Below are 17648 nucleotides of genomic sequence, written 5' to 3'. Positions count from 1 at the left end.
ATTCCTCAGTTGTTGGACATCTAGGTTGTTTCCGAGTTTTGGCTATTGTAAATAGTGCTGCGATGAACATCGGCATGCAAAACACTGTTTTTTGCTGTTCCATCCAAAGCTGCCCGTCAAGGCCTGCTACATCCCTGATGGGGTGACTGAACCTCTCTGCGGCTCTGCTCAGGCAGTCTGGACTAAGGGACTAACCCTAGGAGGAAGGACAATCTTTCACTTTCCATCTGGATGTTTCTGCCTTTATATCAAAACAACCAGGGGACCTGGCCAAGCCCACGAGAGAAGTAGTGATGGGAATGTGGCCTGGCTGGGTCTGCACTGTGGCCTGTGTAATTAGGTGGTTCCATGACAAAGCCATAGTGTCCAGAGCACACAGTGATGTGATGGTCCTCGGGAGTTAGATCAGGTGCCAACACAATAGACTTACTTTAGGACTCCGTCATTTGGTTCTGTTTATTAAGCCCCATATCTGAAAAGAGACTGCCTATCTCTAAAATTTATAGAAAACTCCAACTCCTCAACAGCAAAAGGATAAACAATTCAATTGAAAAAATGGGCAGAGGACATGAACAGACACTTCACCAAAGAAGACATTGTGAAGGCCCACAAATACTTGAAGAGATGCTAGCAACCATTAGCTATTACAGAGATGCAAGTCAAAACAACAATGAAACATCATCTCACCCCAGCAATAATAGCAATGATCAAAAAACCAGAAAACAATAAATGCTGGTGAGGGCAGGGAGAGACTGGAACTCTTATACACTGGTGGTGGTACTGTAAACTGGTACAAGCATTGTGGAAAATGATATGATGCTTTCTTAAAAAGTTAGAAAGAGGGATATCATATGATCCAGCAATCCTACTCCAAAGGTATATATCCTAGAGAAATAAGAGCCATGACACACATAGATATATCTACATCCATGTTCATGGCATCATTATTCCAATAGCAAAACGATGGAAACAAGTGCCCATCAATGGATGAATGGATAAACAAACTATGGTACATACACACAACGGAATACTATGCAACGTTAAAGAATAACAATGAATCGGTGAAACATCTCACATTATGGATGAAACTGATAAATACTATATGAGACCACTATTATAAAAAGTCAGGAAAAAGTTTACACACAGAAAGAAACATTCTTTGATGATTACCAGGGATAGAGGAGAGAGGGAGGAAGTCACTAAGTAGATACTAGACGCGTATCACTTTGGGTGAAGAGAAAGGCCATACACAATGAAGGGCAGTCAGCACGACATGACCAGGGCAAAGGAAGACACTGGATGGTATGCAACTTAAAGGCAACAATAGTAAATACTATTACGTACACAATGCTGTAATAAGAGTAGTAGCAAACAATGATTTACAAGCAGAAACATAGGTAGATACGTAAGTTGAACAGGTGTGGAATGGTGTATTGGAGTATACCCACGAGCATGTATAGGTTTGGCAGAGGATATTTCTACACTCTGGTGGTGTAGTGCCTAAGGCATTTGACTGCTAACCAGAAGGCTGGTAGTTCAAACCCGCCAGCCACTCCTCAGAAGGAAGATTGGGTGATCTACTTCCGTAGTGATACCACCTCAGAAACCCAAGGAGGGGTCACTATGAGTCAGATCCAACTTGACGGCAGTGAGTGAGATTTGCATGTACTGCAAATATAGCCAGGTATATTAGTAGAGCATACAGGGGGCAAAGTTATGCAGATATCTTAGCCATAACCAAAAACCTTGAAGTACTGACTCTCTGGGCTTGAAGGCTTAGTTAGGATCATACGCTTGGGGGACATCTAGGTCAACTGGCATAACATAGTCTATAAAGACAATGCTCTACATCCTACTTTGGTGAGTAGTGACTGGGGTTTTAAAAGCTTACAAGTGGCCATCTATTGGTCTCTTTCCATCTGGCACAAAGAAGAGTGAAGAAAATCATAGACTCAAGGAAATAATTAGTCCACGGGACTAATGGACCGTATGAATCCCAGCCTCCACTCGCCTGAGACCAGAAGAACTATATTGCACCTTGCTAACATTTTACCAAATGCTTTCATTGGGATCACGGTAGAAGGTCCTGGAAAGAGTGGAAGAAAAATGTAGAAAAAAATTGAAAATCATAAAAAAGACCAGATTTAGTCTGATAATGACTATGGCCCTGAGACTTGTCTCAAACCTGCAACAGAATCCACTACCTGAGATCATCTTTCAACCAAACAATAGGCCTATAAGTGAACAACACCACCTGTGAGGAACATGGTCCTCAGAACCACCAATCATGTGAGACCAGAAGGGAAGTATATGCCCTACAACAAAGTTCAGAAGGCAGGAAAGATTAGCAAATGGAAAAGAGGAAGCCAGGGAGGAAGTGGGAAGAGTGCTGTTACATTGAGGGGATCAAAACCAATGTCATGAAACAAAATGTGTATACACTGTTGACTGGGAAACTAATCTGCCTATAAACTTTCACCCAAATCACAATAAAATGTTTTAAAAAAGAGAGGCAGATTTCAGGGGCTGTTTTTAATGTAAGGTTTAAAGATTATTGGAGGGCAATAGTTTCAGGGGTTCATCCAACCTTCATGGCTCCAGGAAGTCTGGAGTCCATGAGAATTTGAAATTCTGTTCTACATTTTCCTCCTTTGATCAGGATTCTTCTATAGAAATTTTGATCAAGATGTTCAGTAATGATAGCAAATGGCCACACCTTCCACATCTTCCTCTCATTCCTGACTCTGCTTCTTCTTCTTCTGTTGCTCGAGGTGTGGCTACAGACTTTTGCCTGATAGTGTCTCCTTCATCTATAAGTACTTTTCTGTTGTGTGGGTTCCTGAGGTATTGTGAGGGAGCTGTCCACAGACGCTGCCTCCACTTTCACCTGGGCTGTGCATTTTCTTCTTCTTTTTTTGGATGGGTTCATTATATTGGGGGGCAGCTCTGGTGGCGTAGTGTCTAAAGCATTTGACTGCTAACCAGAAGGCTGCTGGTTCAAACCCACCAGCCACTGCTCGGAAGGAAGACTGGACAAACTACTTCCATAGAGATACTGCCTCGGAACCCAAAGAGGGGTCACTGTGAGTCGGAATCAATTCGACAGCAGTGAGTTTGATTTTTTGGTTACTATTATTTTTTTCTCTTTTTTTAAGGTCTGACATGTTACACTTAACCTCCCCTTCCTCCTAGTCCACGCTCAAAGGCAGTTAAGCACTTAGGTCCCAAAAGAAGGCTCACCAGCACAAGCCCTGTTGTCCATGCTCTAACCCTAGGCTCCCAGGTAGATTAAGGTCTTATCCCCACTCCTGTGTGTTCCCTGTCCAAGAATCTCAAGAATATATTTGATGCAGTGAACACTAATGACTGAAGACCAGACAAAATGTGGAAGGACATCATACATGAAGAAAGCAAAGGTTCATTAAAAATGCAGAAAAGAAAAGACCAAAATGGATGTTAGGAGAGACTCTGAAACTTGCTCTTGAACATACAGCAGCTAAAGCAAATGAAAGAAATGATGAAGTAAGAGAGCTGAACAGATTTCAAAGGGTGGTGTGAGAAGAAAAAGTAAAGGATTATAATGAAATGTGCAAAGACCTGGAGGCAGAAAACCAAAAGAGAACACACTTGACATTTCTCAAGCTGAAAGAATTGAAGGAAAAAATTCAAGCCTCAAGTTGTAATATGCAAGGATTCTATGGGCAAAATATTGAACGATGTAGGAAACATCAAAGAAGATGGAAGGAAAACAGAGTCACTGTACAAAAAAATAACCTGGTCAACATTCAACCATTTCAGGAAGTAGCATATTAAAGAAGTCCAAGCTTCACCGAAGGCAGTGGTGAAAAACACGGCTCTGGGAATTGATGAAATATCAACTGAGATGTTTCAACAAACAGATGCAACACTGGAAGTGCTCATTTGCCTATGCCAAGCAATTTGGAAAACAGTTACCTGCCCCAAAACTGGAAGAGAGCCATACTTGTGCCCATTCCAAAGAAAGGTGAACCAAAGAATGCAGAAGTTGTTGAACAATAACATTAACATCACACACAAGTAGTTTTGCTGAAGATCGTTCAAAATTGGTTGCAGCAGTATATTGATAGGGAACTGCCAGAAATTCAAGCCAGATTCAGAAGAGGGCGTGGCACGATATTATTGCTGATGTCAGATGGACCTTGGCTGAAAGCAGAGAGTACCAAAATGATGTTTACCTGCATTTTATTGACTATGTAAAGGCATTCAACTGTGTGTAGCATAACAGATTATGGATAACAGTGTGTTGTTGTTGTTGTTGTTTTGTGCCATCCAGTCAGACCTGACTCATAGTGACCGCTCCTTGGGTTTCCAAGGCGGTATCACTATGGAAGTAGATTGCCCAACCTACCTTCTGAGGACTGGCTGGTGGCTTTGAACTTCCAACCTTCTGGTTAGCAGTTAAGTGCCTTAGGCACTATATTACCAGAGCTCCTGGATAACAATGTAAAGAATGGGAATTCCAGAACACTTAATTGTGCTCATGCAGAATCTGTACATAGACCAAGAGGCAGTTGTTGGAACAGAACAAGGGGATACTGTGTGGTTTAAAATCAGGAAGGTGTGTGTCAGGGTTGTATCCTCTCATTACACTTATTCAATCTGTATGCCGAGCAAATAATCTGAGAACCTAGACTAGGAAGAAGAATGCTGCATCAGGATAGGAGGAAGACTCATTAACAACCTGCGACATGCAGATGACACAACCTTGCTTGCTGTAAGTGAAGAGAACTTAAAGCACTTACTGATGGAGATCAAAGACTACAGCCCAGCCTTCAGTATGGATTACACAGTTACAGAAAAAACACAAAAATCCTCACAACTGGACCAGTAAGTAGTATCATGATACACGAGAAAATACTGAATTTGTCAGGGGTTCCATTTTGGATCCATAATCCATGTCCATGGAATTAGCCACAAAAATCAAAAAGGAATTGCACTGGGCAAATCTGCTGCAAAAGATCTCTTCAAAGTGTTGAAAAGCAAAGATGCCACTTTGAAGACTGTGGTGTGCCTGACCCAAACCATGGTATTTTCAATCACCTCATATGCATGCAAAAGCTGGACGATGAATAAGGAAGGCCGAAGAAGAACTGATGCCTTTGAATTATGGTGTTGGTGAAGAATAGTGAATATTCCATGGACTGCCAGAAGAATGAACAAATCTGTCTGAGAAGTACAGCCAGAATTCTCTTTAGAAGCGAGGATGGCAAGACTACATCTCACGTACTTTGAACATGCTATCAGGAGGGGCCAGTCCTGGTAAAGTAGAGGGTAAAGTACTTTACCCTGATGTGCATGGTAAAGTAGAGGGTCAGCAAAAAAGAAGACCCTCAAGAGATGGTATGACATACCAGCTATGATAATAGGCTGAAAGCAACGATTGTGAGGACTGCACAGGACCAGACGATATTTCATTCTGCTGTACACTGGTTGCCATGAGTCGGAACTGACTTGATGGCACCTAACAACAACATTAGGCCTCTACCAAGTGTCAGGGACTAAGAAAAGTCTAGGTGAGTAGGGCATAATTAAGTGAATGCAGCATGGAGCCGAGAGACAGTGATATATATCTGTAGTGGGTACGCTGAGAGGTTGTCAGTTCTGCCTGGGGGTGGGACTCAGAAGATGATCAATCAAGGGGCTGACACGAACCACATCTTGAACACAGAAGGTAATCAGTGTGTAGCTGGCAGGAGAGGAGGGTGTCAAGGGCACTGCAGACAGAGTCATGTTAGAGAAAGAGCAAAGTATAGAGAGCTCTGCAGACTGGGGGGCAGCTAGAGTGTGTGGGTGATACAGGGGGAGAGGCCTGTGAGAAATGAAGCTGGTCGGGTCGGCACAGGCCACACCTTGATGGGCCTTGAGTGCACAGTTGGGAGTTGGGGCTTCATCCTTTAGGCAACTGGAGCCACTGAAGGGTTTTAAGCAGGGGAGTAGTATGATCATATTTGTACTTAATGAGGCTTGCACTTATGGTGGTTTGGCCTGAAGATTAACATATCGGATGAGAGAAGGAAGCATTCTGCACATTTTTATTAAAGGTCAATGTGATTTGTTTAACCAAGCTTGCACACAGAGCATATTGGGTACTCTAGCATGCTGCGATTATTGTATTTTATTTTATTCGGGGTGGTGGGGAGGAGGGAAGGAAAGAGACCATAGGATGAGGGGCATTTCAGGCATGACTGGAGTAAAGAAAAAGGCATTTCTGTTTCTCTGAAACTAGACCCAGCCTCTGTGTTGTGTCCATACTTGAAGAGTGAGGTGAGGAGGGGGGCAGGCGAGGAGCAGAGGCAAAAGGCTCTGTTCATGGAGTGACCCCTCACAGTAGCACGACAACATGAGCGTCTCTAGACCACCACTGTGCTGGTGCCCTGGGACTCCACAGGCTGTGGTTCAGGCAGTAGATTCATCTCTGCCCACTTCTCTGGCTAGACGCAACTGTCACCTGAGAAGCCTCACAGCGTCCAGCCTCCCACACATGCCTCATTTACCGTGTTATTCTTTCCATGAATCTTGTTACTACCTGTCCTTTACTTTTTGTCCTTTTGTTTCCTTATGCTACAAAACTTGGAAAAACACCATGGTAAAGTGTGAGCTTTGCACTCAGACCTGAGTTTGAGTATGGGCTTTGATGCTTACTGTCTGTTTGACCTTACACAGGCAGGTAACCACGAAAGCCTCAATTTCCACATCTGTAATATACAGATGGTCAAAGCACTTGCCTCAAAGCATTCTTTGGGGTAAACAAATGAGATTATGGCCAGGCTCATGGAAAGCACTCGGTAATGCTGGGGAGCAATGATGTCACTCCTCCTAGCCCAGAATGTCCTTGCCCTCTCCTATGGACTGGCAAGGGAAGATGATCCACTTTTCCTGGATAACTATTGCTTGTCCTCCCTGAGGACTCCCTGGTTGGGTTAGTGCTCTCCTCTGTGCTCTGCGCTCTGGGCTCTCCTTGTTCACATATTTACTGAATAAGCTTGAAAATAATGATTGACCTATTTGCCTGCTCCCACTCAACTGTTCGCCTTCCAGGGAGGGAAGGGTTTGCATCATTTATCTCTGAATGCTCACACTTCAGCATGAGGTCCACCAAGGAGTGAATGCTCAATAAATATTGGTTGACTGAATGAATGAAGGAGTCCTGGTGGAACAGTGGTTAGAGAGCTCGGCTGCTAACCTGAAGCTCTGCAGTTCAAAGCCACTAGCTGCTCCATGGGAGAAAGATGAGGCAGTCTGCTTCCTAAAGATTTACAGCCTTGGAAACCCTTTGGGACAATTCTCTGTCCTATAGAATCACTATGACTCCTTGGCAGTGGGTGTGGTTTTGGGTTGAAATGAATGCAATGGTTTCTGCTGCAGCTCCATTTGCTGGTAGAGGGGCAGAAACTAAGGCAACATCAGCTGTCAGATATTGGGGCGGGGAACCTCTCAGGCTCCAGTTCGTGCCATTGGCTTAAATACATACTGCCTGTTACCCACTCCATCCCTTCCCCAGTATATTATCACGACCAAGATACTGAAGTGCGACTCATCCCTGCTTCCTTCTCTAGATGGCATTACTGTGTTTCTACACCAAACATGCCTGTGCCCCCATAGTGACACTGCTGCAACTGGTGTGCATTTCACATGAAGGTTTAGTCTCATCATGCACCACCTTGTCTCAAAAGCCACTTCATTCTGTCTTTTAAGTTTTGGAATTTGAGAAATAAGAACACATGGTATTCCCCACAGGCTACCTTTTTACATCTTTTCTTTCCTTTGAGGTTTCCTTGGGTATTTGGGAGGATGAAGGCAGTGGGACCGATAAAAAGAATATGGGCAAAACTAGTAGTTGTCACTCCCAGTGTCAAGGCAGCCAGAAGAAAACAATCATCTTATGTAAGTCAATGTCATCATCTAGGGATGGGAGACAGAAAGGAGCCTGAGAACTCATGTCCTGGAAGGGGGGTTCTGATCTTGAAACTCTTTATATTTCTTAGTCAGGATGCACACAGCTACAGGAGGGCAGAGTTATTTGTGGACAGAGCAATATAAATTTGGGGTGAAGCTCAGAAGTTCAAATGTTTTATCTATGGTATCTATTCATCTGTCACTATCTATCTATCTATCTATCTATCTACCTACCTACCTACCTACCTATCCACCTACCTACTTACCTACCTTCCTACCTATCTACCCATCATCCATCTAAGGAGCTCTGGTGGCACAGTGTCTAAGGCATTTGACTGCTAACCAGAAAAGGTTGGCAGTTCAAACCCACCAGCCACCCTGCAGAAGGAAGATGGGGCAATCTACTTCTGTAAAGGTTTACTGCCTTGGAAACACAATGGGGGTTGCTATGAGTCAGAACCAACTCAATGGCAGTAGGTTATTATTATTATTTTTCAAATCATCTATCTACACCTGTCATATGAAGAGATAGCTTATTGAGGACAAAGCCCTGGACTTTAAGTCAGGAGTTCTAATTCAAGTCTAAGTTCTAATTCTGTCCTTGCCAGAAATTTCCTGTTTGTTCCTTCCTGGGTAAGCCACATAACCCCTCTCCTGGGGGGCACTGGAGTATTCTTGGTAACTGCTAAGGTCCACTTCAGGTGGGAAATTCCATGGATCCAAAACCTCCTTCAGCATAAGCAAGCCTAGAGACTACTGCCATCTGGTCTATTCCAACCCATGGCAACCCCACGTGCTACAGAGTAGAACTCTACATAGGGTTTTCTTGGCTATAATCTTTATAAGAAGCAATTGCCAGGCTGAGAGCGTTCGAACTATCAACCTTTCAGTCAGCAGCCAAATGGTTTACACCACTCAGGGATCTAAACAAGCCTACATAATTTCTGCTACGACATTGTTGTAATTTTTTATATGTGGGTTGTATCTTTATAGTACAGGGGGACCCCCTGGATTATCAACAGATGTAGAATATTTAAGCATAGTTTATAGCACAACTTTCGTGTTTCAACTGACTACAGAAGCTGACAGCTTTAACTTTGATTTTATGACATACTTTAGCTGAATCTATGATTTGCCTTATGCTGAGATTTTAGTCATAAACATAATTCCCAAACTGACCTTTTTCCCTCTCTCTCTTTTAAAGAAAAACACAGTATGATGAATGCCTACGAATGCATTGTGGAGGATCCTTTCCTTAGCATAAACTTGTGTGGCAGCTTCTATGAAATGCATCATCCTTACTTCTGTGGACCACTGATGAGATGTAACATCCTGCTTATGAAGTTCTCATTCAAAGAGTACAATGCCAATGAGAAAAAGGGACAGCAGTTCCAGAAATCAATATTGGTCTTGCTCCCGGTCAATATGGAACTATTTGGCAATTTTCTCATATGGAATGACATTTCCTCTTGTAATCCAAGGCAAATTCAACAGAAATGAAAAAAAAAGAAAAGCAATTACTAGAGAATAAAGTAACAATTTTTTTTGGTTGTTGTTGTTCTATACAAACAGTAAATGAAAGGACATGACACCGAGAATTGATTCCTGGAGCTAGGCTGCTCCTTTTTGGTTCCTCGCTGGCTTGAGTTACTACTTAGATTGCAACACGGGAAGTGGTGGCTGCATTTCACATTCTGTGAAAACATTTCCAAAGCCATTCCTTTGAAATGAAAGCACAGGTTCAATTAACCATAGAGAAAGGTACTGGGAGCAATATGCTTAAACTCCCTGGTGATATTTCATCACATTTAACACTGTGTACCTCTGAGGAGCCAGCACACAGAACAATTCCCAAGGAATTGAGCAGTAGAAGGCAGTTACAAGTGGTCTGTCTTTGTCTACACACTCATCTTGTAGCCAGGGCACCTAAAGCAAAGTTAGAAACAGGCAAGACTGAAGAAGATGTTTCAAGGGGCTCTTACCATGTGTCGAAACACCATGGTTAGAAGTGCTGTACCAAATGCCTTCAGTTGTATGCCTTTGTTTCCTTGGAGGAAATGTGTATTAAGACAATAGTGGGCCTTTTTAAATTTGGAATTTGTGATGCTTTGGTTAGTTATTGGACTAAAGTTTACTACTGTCTTTACTATCTATCAACTGAATAAAAAAAAACTGTAGGCATCAAGTCGATTTTGACTTCTGGAGAACTCGTGTGTTAGTGCGGAACGGTGCTCCGTAGGGTTTTCAGTGGTTGATCTTTCAGAACACACCGTCAGGCCTTTCTTCTGAGGGACCTCTGGGGGGGTCTGAACCCCTGACCTTTCATTTAGCAGCTGGGCATCTTAACCATTCACTACCCAGAGACTCTATGAAATGAGTAATAATAATTTTTTTAAGAACTCATTGCTGTCAAGTCAATTCCGACTCATGATGACTTCATGTATCAGGGAATTACTCTATAGGGTTTTCTTTACGGAAGCAGATTGGCAGGCCTTTCTTCTGAAGCATTGCTAGGTAGATTTGAACCACCAACTTTCAGGTTAGTTGTTGTTGTTGTTGTTATTGTTATTTGCCATCGAGTCGGCCCCGGCTCATAGCGACCCCTCCTTGGGTTTCCGAGGCAGTATCACTACGGAAGTAGGATTGCCCAACCTTCCTTCCGAGGAGTGGCTGGTGAGTTTGAACCGCCAGCCTTCTGGTTAGCAGTCAAGTGCCTTAGGCACTATGCTACCAGACTGATCACAAATGGCTTGTGCTACCCAAGTCCATTCCATGTTGCTGCCGTGTGCCATCAAATCAACTGACTCATAGTGACCCTATAGGATAGAACAGAATGGCCACATTGGGTTTCTTAGCCTTTAATCTTTATTAGAGCAGATTGCCAGTTTTTTCTCCCATGGAGCCACTGGTTGGGTTTGAATTTCTGACCTTTCAATTAGCAGCTAAGCACTTGACCACTGCACCACCAGGACACGTTATGAAATGAATAGGGCACATGAAATTGAAGGAGAATGAAGCTACCAAAATGATACACTGTCCTAGGACATTAGATGAACACATTCATTTATATGCAATGTTCTAATAACTACTCCCTCTCACCCAGTTAAGAAGGTTCTTTGCACTCCATTAGTCACTAGTTTCACCACTTACAAAGACCATAAAATCTCTTTTTTTTTTTTTTTAAATAATGTCGTTTGGATAGAAATGCTAGCTTAAGAAGATCAGGTGGGTACTAAGAGAAGAGTATTACCTTTATGAATTAGGCTCTTGTGGCTGTTAATTAATTAACAGAAGGAAAATGGAGGATTATTGGCACTATTCCAATAGAATACATTCTATGTGTGTGTGTGTAAATTATCAATATTTCCTCTAGAAAATCCATTCAGAGAATGTGTTTTTTAATGTCATGATTTCAGTCTTGACTCTCAATCTGTAGAAGGGAGATTTAATTTTAATAAAATGGATTTTCATTAGAAGACTTCTTAAAATTCAGCCTGAAATTAAGTTAGGCTGGTCTTTTCCACTGTTGGTCCCAGTTAGTGAGAATGTCTTATAAGTTTTACTCTTAGATGTATGAAAGCAGTAGACCCTCACTAGGCCATGACCTTCTAATGCATGGATTCATGCCCAGAAGCCTGACTCCATTTCAAGCAAGCTAACTCTGTTGCCTGTGTGTCCTGTATTATATTCAACCTCATCATGGTTTTGGTTTGGTACCATAGTGATCTGCCTCCCAATTTGATCATCATGTGCCCTAGGACAATTTCTTAACTCCTCGCCACATATTTTTATTTTTATGTTTTTAAAAGCAGTTGCCACGGAGATGACTTTAACTTACGGCAATCTTACATGTGTCAGAATAGAACTATGCTCCAGAAGTTTTTCAATGACTGATTTCTCAGTAGTAGATTGCCAGGCCTTTCTTCTGACCCACTTCTGGGTGGACAGACTGCCAGACTTTTGGTTGGCAGGCAAGCATGTTAATCATTTATACCACCCATATTTATGTTTAATCAGGATGAAGAGAAAACACATATTTATTATGCATCTAGTTTATATCAGGAGCTCTTGTGGCGTAGTGCCTAAGACATATTTGACTGCTAACCAGAAAGCTGGAAGATCAAACCCACCAGCCACTCCTCGGAAGGAAGGTGGGCAATCTCCTTCCGTAGTGATACCACCTCGGAAAGCCAAGGAGGGGTCACTCTGAGTCGGATCCGACTCGACGGCAGTGAGGTTTTGTTTTTAGTTTTTTAGTTTTTAGTTTATATCAGTCATTGTCTAGGCACTTGACTCATTATCTTATATAGTCCTCACTGCAATCCTCTCAATGCCCTCATTTTACAGAGGTGGAAATTATATCTCAGAGGTATTAAGAAACCTGCCTGAAGTCGCACAGCAAGCAGGTGGTAGAGCCAGGGTAGGAAGTCAGGTCTTTTCCACAAATCTTGACCAGAGCACACCTCCTCCCCTGACTATGGTGGTCTTTACCAGCAAGGCATCTGGATTCACAAATCTCCAGTCCTCTTGGCAAGATTCTTTCTCACCTCCTTTTCTGGATTTCCTGGCATTGATTTTCCTCTCTCAAAAGAATTATTTTTACATCTTTCCCTTTTCTCCAAGCCTGTAAGCCACTCAAATGGACTGTGTGCCACTAGGTGCCATTTTATGGTGATTTCACTCCATGCTCCTATGCTTGCCCTGTCCCTCTACTTAGCTCACTGATGAGATAAACAGCCACCCAGGAGCCTCTTCCAGTCTCTTTAGAAGTGATTTGCAATCTTGTGTCATGGGGATCTGAGCTGCTCTTTCAAAAGCGAGGAAATGTCTTGCCTTTCTTGTCTATTTAGTCTCACTCCCATGATTTTACCCAGCTTAAATACCATCTGTGTGCCAACAACTTCCACATTTATATCTTCAGATCTCGCTCCTGAAATTCAGACTCATATATCCAACTGCCTACTTGATACTTATTCTTGGATACCTAACAGGCATCTCAAACTTCACATGTTCAAAACTTTGGTTCCCTCTCCTCCCACGAATATGCTTCATTCATAGCCTTTCCCACCTCAGTTAATGGAAACGCCTTCTTTCCAGTTGCTCAGACTAAAAACCTTAGAGACATCCAAATTCCTTCCTCTCCCTTATATCACACTTTAGACTTTCCAAGAAATCTCTAGGTTCTGCTTTCAATATATACCCAGTCATTTCTCACCACCTCCACCGCATCAGTCTGGTCATGACTGCCACTGTCTCATCATGAGGATAGCTGCAATAGCCTTCTAACCTTGACCCTTGCTCTTCTGTGGTCTCTTCTCAACAGAGCAACCAAGGTGACTTTTGCCAGCCGATCTGCACAAAGCCTGACACTGACTTCTCATTACAAGGCCCTACAAGGCCTTATTTGAACTATTCCCTCCTGGTCTCTCTGACGTTGTGTTCTGCTACTCTCTTATTTGCTCTCTGGGCTCTAGCCACACTGGCCTCAATGTTGTTCTATGAACAAGTCAGACATGCTCTCACCTTGAGGCTTTTGACATAGCTGTTCCCTCTGCTAGAATGCTTTCTGTCCCTGCAGATAACCAGAGAAGGTAGACTGGGCTATCCTTTACTTGTAGGTTTCTATTCAAGGGACAGAAATTTTGCACGTTCTTAATGAAGGTTATCCTTTTAAAAATCTCAACTTTCTCTCTACCCTTGATCTCTGTAATCCATCCCCTGCCTTTTTTTTCCCCTTGTAGCACTTAAACATAATATATTTTAATTTTTTTATGTTTATTGCTTATTGCGTTTCCCCACATTAGAAATATAAGGTCCCCAAAGATACAGATTTTCAACTATTTTTATTCATCGATGTATTCCAAACATCTATAATAGTAACTAGCATAAAACAGCTGCTTGATAAACATCTGTTGAATAAACTGAATGAATGAAATACAGAACCTCAGGCCTGGAATAGACCCCAGACCAGGGAGAAGACTAGCCCAAAAGAGGAGAAAAACCTTTCCCATATGGTGCCAGAGAGCTTCTTCAGATCTTCCTTAGAATCATTTCCAAGCATGAGGGTGGGAAGAGGATGTCTGTAGAGGTGTGGAAGGGAACCCACTATGAGAACCATTGTATCAGCCTGGTCATGGTCAACATCATCTCATACTTGGATTGCTGCAATCACCTCCCAACTTTAACCCTGCCCCTCTATAGTCTATTCTCAACCTAGAAACCAGAGGAGTTTTTTAAGAGATGTCACTCTTTGTTCCACGTCTTATATAAGCTTCTCATGACAATGGCTTATAAGGGGAAAACTAGGGGGGAAATGATCTCACGAGAATTAATCTCTGGTCCTTCTCTAGTTACTATGTGTGCCAGTAACAGCAGTTCCACTGTCCCTCTGACAGTGATTTCTACTGAGGTCTCACGCCAAGGGACAGGCAAGAGTTGCAGCGAGTTTAGGCTGGGATGAACAAGAATTGTTACAGTGCCCAAAAGTTCTATGGTTGATTTACTTCCCTTCTAAGTGGAAGCAGATGCTAGCAGAGATGGTTTTTCGAACTGAACAAAAGTTGGAATGAAAAGATAAATGTGCTGGTAAGTTTGATGCCTGTGAAATTATCAGCATTACAATTAATTCTAAGACCTCAGAGCTAAGCTTTCCTTGCTCCTTAGGGAAGACACACGATAGAAAGGAAGGGGCATAGGAAGACTGCGGAACACCTGTCTTGGAGCCTTGCTCTCCTGCTATGAGAGTAGATTATTGTTAAGCAAATACTCACTTTTTCCCCATCAGAGGAGAATACTGATGTTTGGTTACATGGTTCTCCTTGGCCAGTGGAAAGTGGAGGGAAATGACAGTGTGTGCATTTCAAGCCTCACCTTAAGCAAACTTGCATGTTTCCAACTTCCATCATGAGAGATCCTTCACCAACTTCCTCCTGATCCCAGAAAAATGAGTCATGAGGAGCCCAGCTGCACCAGCTGACCTGTAGATCTGTAGTTGGAAACCAAGCCACCCTAGCCAGCCTGCAGATGCAGCAGTGAGTATTGTACAGTGGTTACTGTGGAATTCTTGCTTACTATGCGGAAATTGATTACTTACATAGCCACCTACTAGATGGGTGCCCTTGGTCAAATGACTTCACTTCTTGGAGCCTTGGCTTCCTTATCTGTAAAGTGAGGATAACAACTATTTGCTTTGAAGGTAAGTCCTTTGTGAGCACTAGATCAGGTACTGCATGTAAAGCACTTAGCTCAGAGCTGGGCTGTGGGGAGTGCTCAGTTAAGTCCATTCTCTTGAAGCTCAGCATGTTACACGGTAGGTCCTGCATCTAAGTGATCAGGACCCATTGATGCTATTCTGTGCTGTAATTCTGGTAGCAGCAGTAAAATGGGCTGGCTGTCAGGGTGAGGTGGGGGTGGCATCAGGTAGTCAGGGTGGGAGGAGAGTGTGTTTTCTCATTTAGAAGAAGGGAAGCAGGTTGTCCTGAGAGGGGCCACTGAGCAGGTAACAGACATTATCTTCATCTCGATCTGAATTCATGGGCTGATGCCAGCATATCCTGCTGCCTCCTGCAGAGCCACTGGAGAGACTTCCAGCCTCATGTTTTCCAGTCAGTGGCTATGTCCTACTGAATGACTCCTGTTCTAGAAACTCCCCTGCTTGCTGTCAGCCAACCTCCCGACCTTCTGCAGTCTGGCTGCCTTGGGGAGTTTAGCCAGAGGGTAGAGTGCTTAGGCTTTCCTGCTGAGCAAATCAATCGTTTTCTGCCAGTGTCTTGGGCCATTCTCATGCACTGGGTCATCATTATCCCTGCTGTGTTTCTCCCTTTGGGTATGTGATAAAGGTTGCAACTCCATTATTCTAGGCTGGAGTGCAAGAGCACAAAATACCTGTTATTAGATGCTGAAAGCAGTTACCTCTCCCCATGCAGGCCAGAGTGTCTTTATTGTGCTTTAGTTCTCCTTTCTGCCAGGCATAGGTTGTGAGTGACAGAGGAGGAGGGGGTGCCCTGTGCCTTCTGTTTGCATTTCCAGGGCTGTGTCTTTAGAGGTAGCAAGGCCTTTTCTTCACAGGTGCCTGCCTGTGCACTGTACACAGTCCTGAGTCCAGCATCAAGACCATTCAACACCTGCTCCCCAACAACTTTCCTACCACTCCCTCTGGCCCTCTCCTGACAACTCCAGGTGGCCATTCATTTCCCCACAATGTTTACTGGGTATTGTGTTAGGCGCTGAGATGAAGAGATGACTAAGATAGAGTCCTCCCTTGAATTCTTCACAGTCCTTTTAATATTCTCCATTCTCCTCCCTCAGTTTGACTGTTCTCTTCATTTCCTTCTCTTTATTCTTGCTTTCTACTTCCATCTCTCCCTCCCTCCCTTCTTCTTTCCTCCCCCACCCCCCGTAGCAAATAGTTATTCTTTTATTCAGTCCTTCTTCGTACCTGCTATGTGCAACCTCCCCATATAATCTTGAGCAGATTTGGCCATTTTCTTTCCTGTCACACCAAAGGATTTCATTCACATTTGTAATGTTTTACTTGTTCTACAATTCCTTATGATACACTGTGATATGCCTGTGTCCCCAGTTAGAGAGTGAGGATCTCATGGACAGGAAACATATTCTATTGATTCTTCTACTTCCTTGCACTCAGTAGCCACCAAATAAATATTTGTAGGGTGAATTAATAAATAAACAAATGAACGTCTTGTGCTTTAATAATGTTGTCTACTAAAGCTACAGTTTAACTGTGTTCTTCTCAGTTCCCATGGATCCAATGGAGGTGGTTGCCAACAGGGATCACTCATTTGAAGTCTACCTCATCTATGAGGTTGAAGTCTTCCTTAGCCATCCATCATCAGCCCAACAAGATCTGTCACCCTGACTCTCCAGTCCCCACTGCACTTGACTCGATCCCCAGTTCTGAGGAAGACCACCATCCTTCTGTACAAGTCTGTGTGGAAGCGCTCATCACTGGCAGTAGTCACAACACCTAATATTACTTGTGTGGGATGGGGAGGGGAGGAAGATGCCACCCAAGACTGCCTGCAGCTGGCAATCTGTTAGACTGTGTGTTGGGGCTTAATGTGAGATTTCATGGCTTTTCACGGTCTCTAAGCCACAAATTCAAGATTATTTGAAAACATTTTATTTAATTTTCATGCTTTTTTTAATCAAAAATGTGAAAAGAATAATAATCTTTTATGGGCAGTTATAAAATGTGCTATTTACACAAGAGACAGAAATATCTCTCTTAGCTGAGCAATCCAAGTGTGTACTTAGAGAGGACTCTATTCGAATACTAATGAAGGATAGAGTGGTTTTGGAGACAACTTAATTCATTCTTCTAGATGATATCTGTCTCAGTGGATTGTAATCCTCCAGGTTAATTCATCACCCCCTCCCCACCTCTTCACATGGGAGGGACTTAGCCATGAGGATTTAGTGGGTAGAGATGGTATCTGGCCCACCTTTGCATCTCTGTCATGGGGCAGGCACTCAGTTAATGTTTGCTGAATGAATGAATAAAAGAAAGTCCTCTGTAGTCTCCCCTAAGCAGTCCACAGCAAGACCTGAAAACGTTCACTTTGTCTTTTGCACCTTACCATGTGAGGCGGAAGCAGTACACAAAACCGAGCCCTTGCTTGGTGAAAGACATGCCAAGGGGGCTTGGGGCATTAGAATGTTTGCATGCCGTTTCTGATGTTTGCTGAAGATCA

At 43.1% G+C, this 17648-nt stretch overlaps 1 protein-coding gene across 1 annotated transcript in view; it reads right to left on the bottom strand.

Annotated features, from left to right (window-relative positions):
• CA10 (carbonic anhydrase 10) overlaps nucleotides 1-17648 on the bottom strand; it is a 755177-nt gene that overhangs the window by 37669 nt on the left and 699860 nt on the right. The gene's annotated exons all lie outside the window — the stretch shown is intronic.

This window comes from Orycteropus afer, unplaced genomic scaffold (genome assembly GCF_000298275.1).
Source record: "Orycteropus afer afer isolate SDZICR_OR568_19922 unplaced genomic scaffold, OryAfe1.0 scaffold00085, whole genome shotgun sequence".
Classification (NCBI taxonomy): Eukaryota; Metazoa; Chordata; class Mammalia; order Tubulidentata; family Orycteropodidae; genus Orycteropus; species Orycteropus afer.
This window is presented reverse-complemented; position numbering and strand designations above follow the sequence as displayed.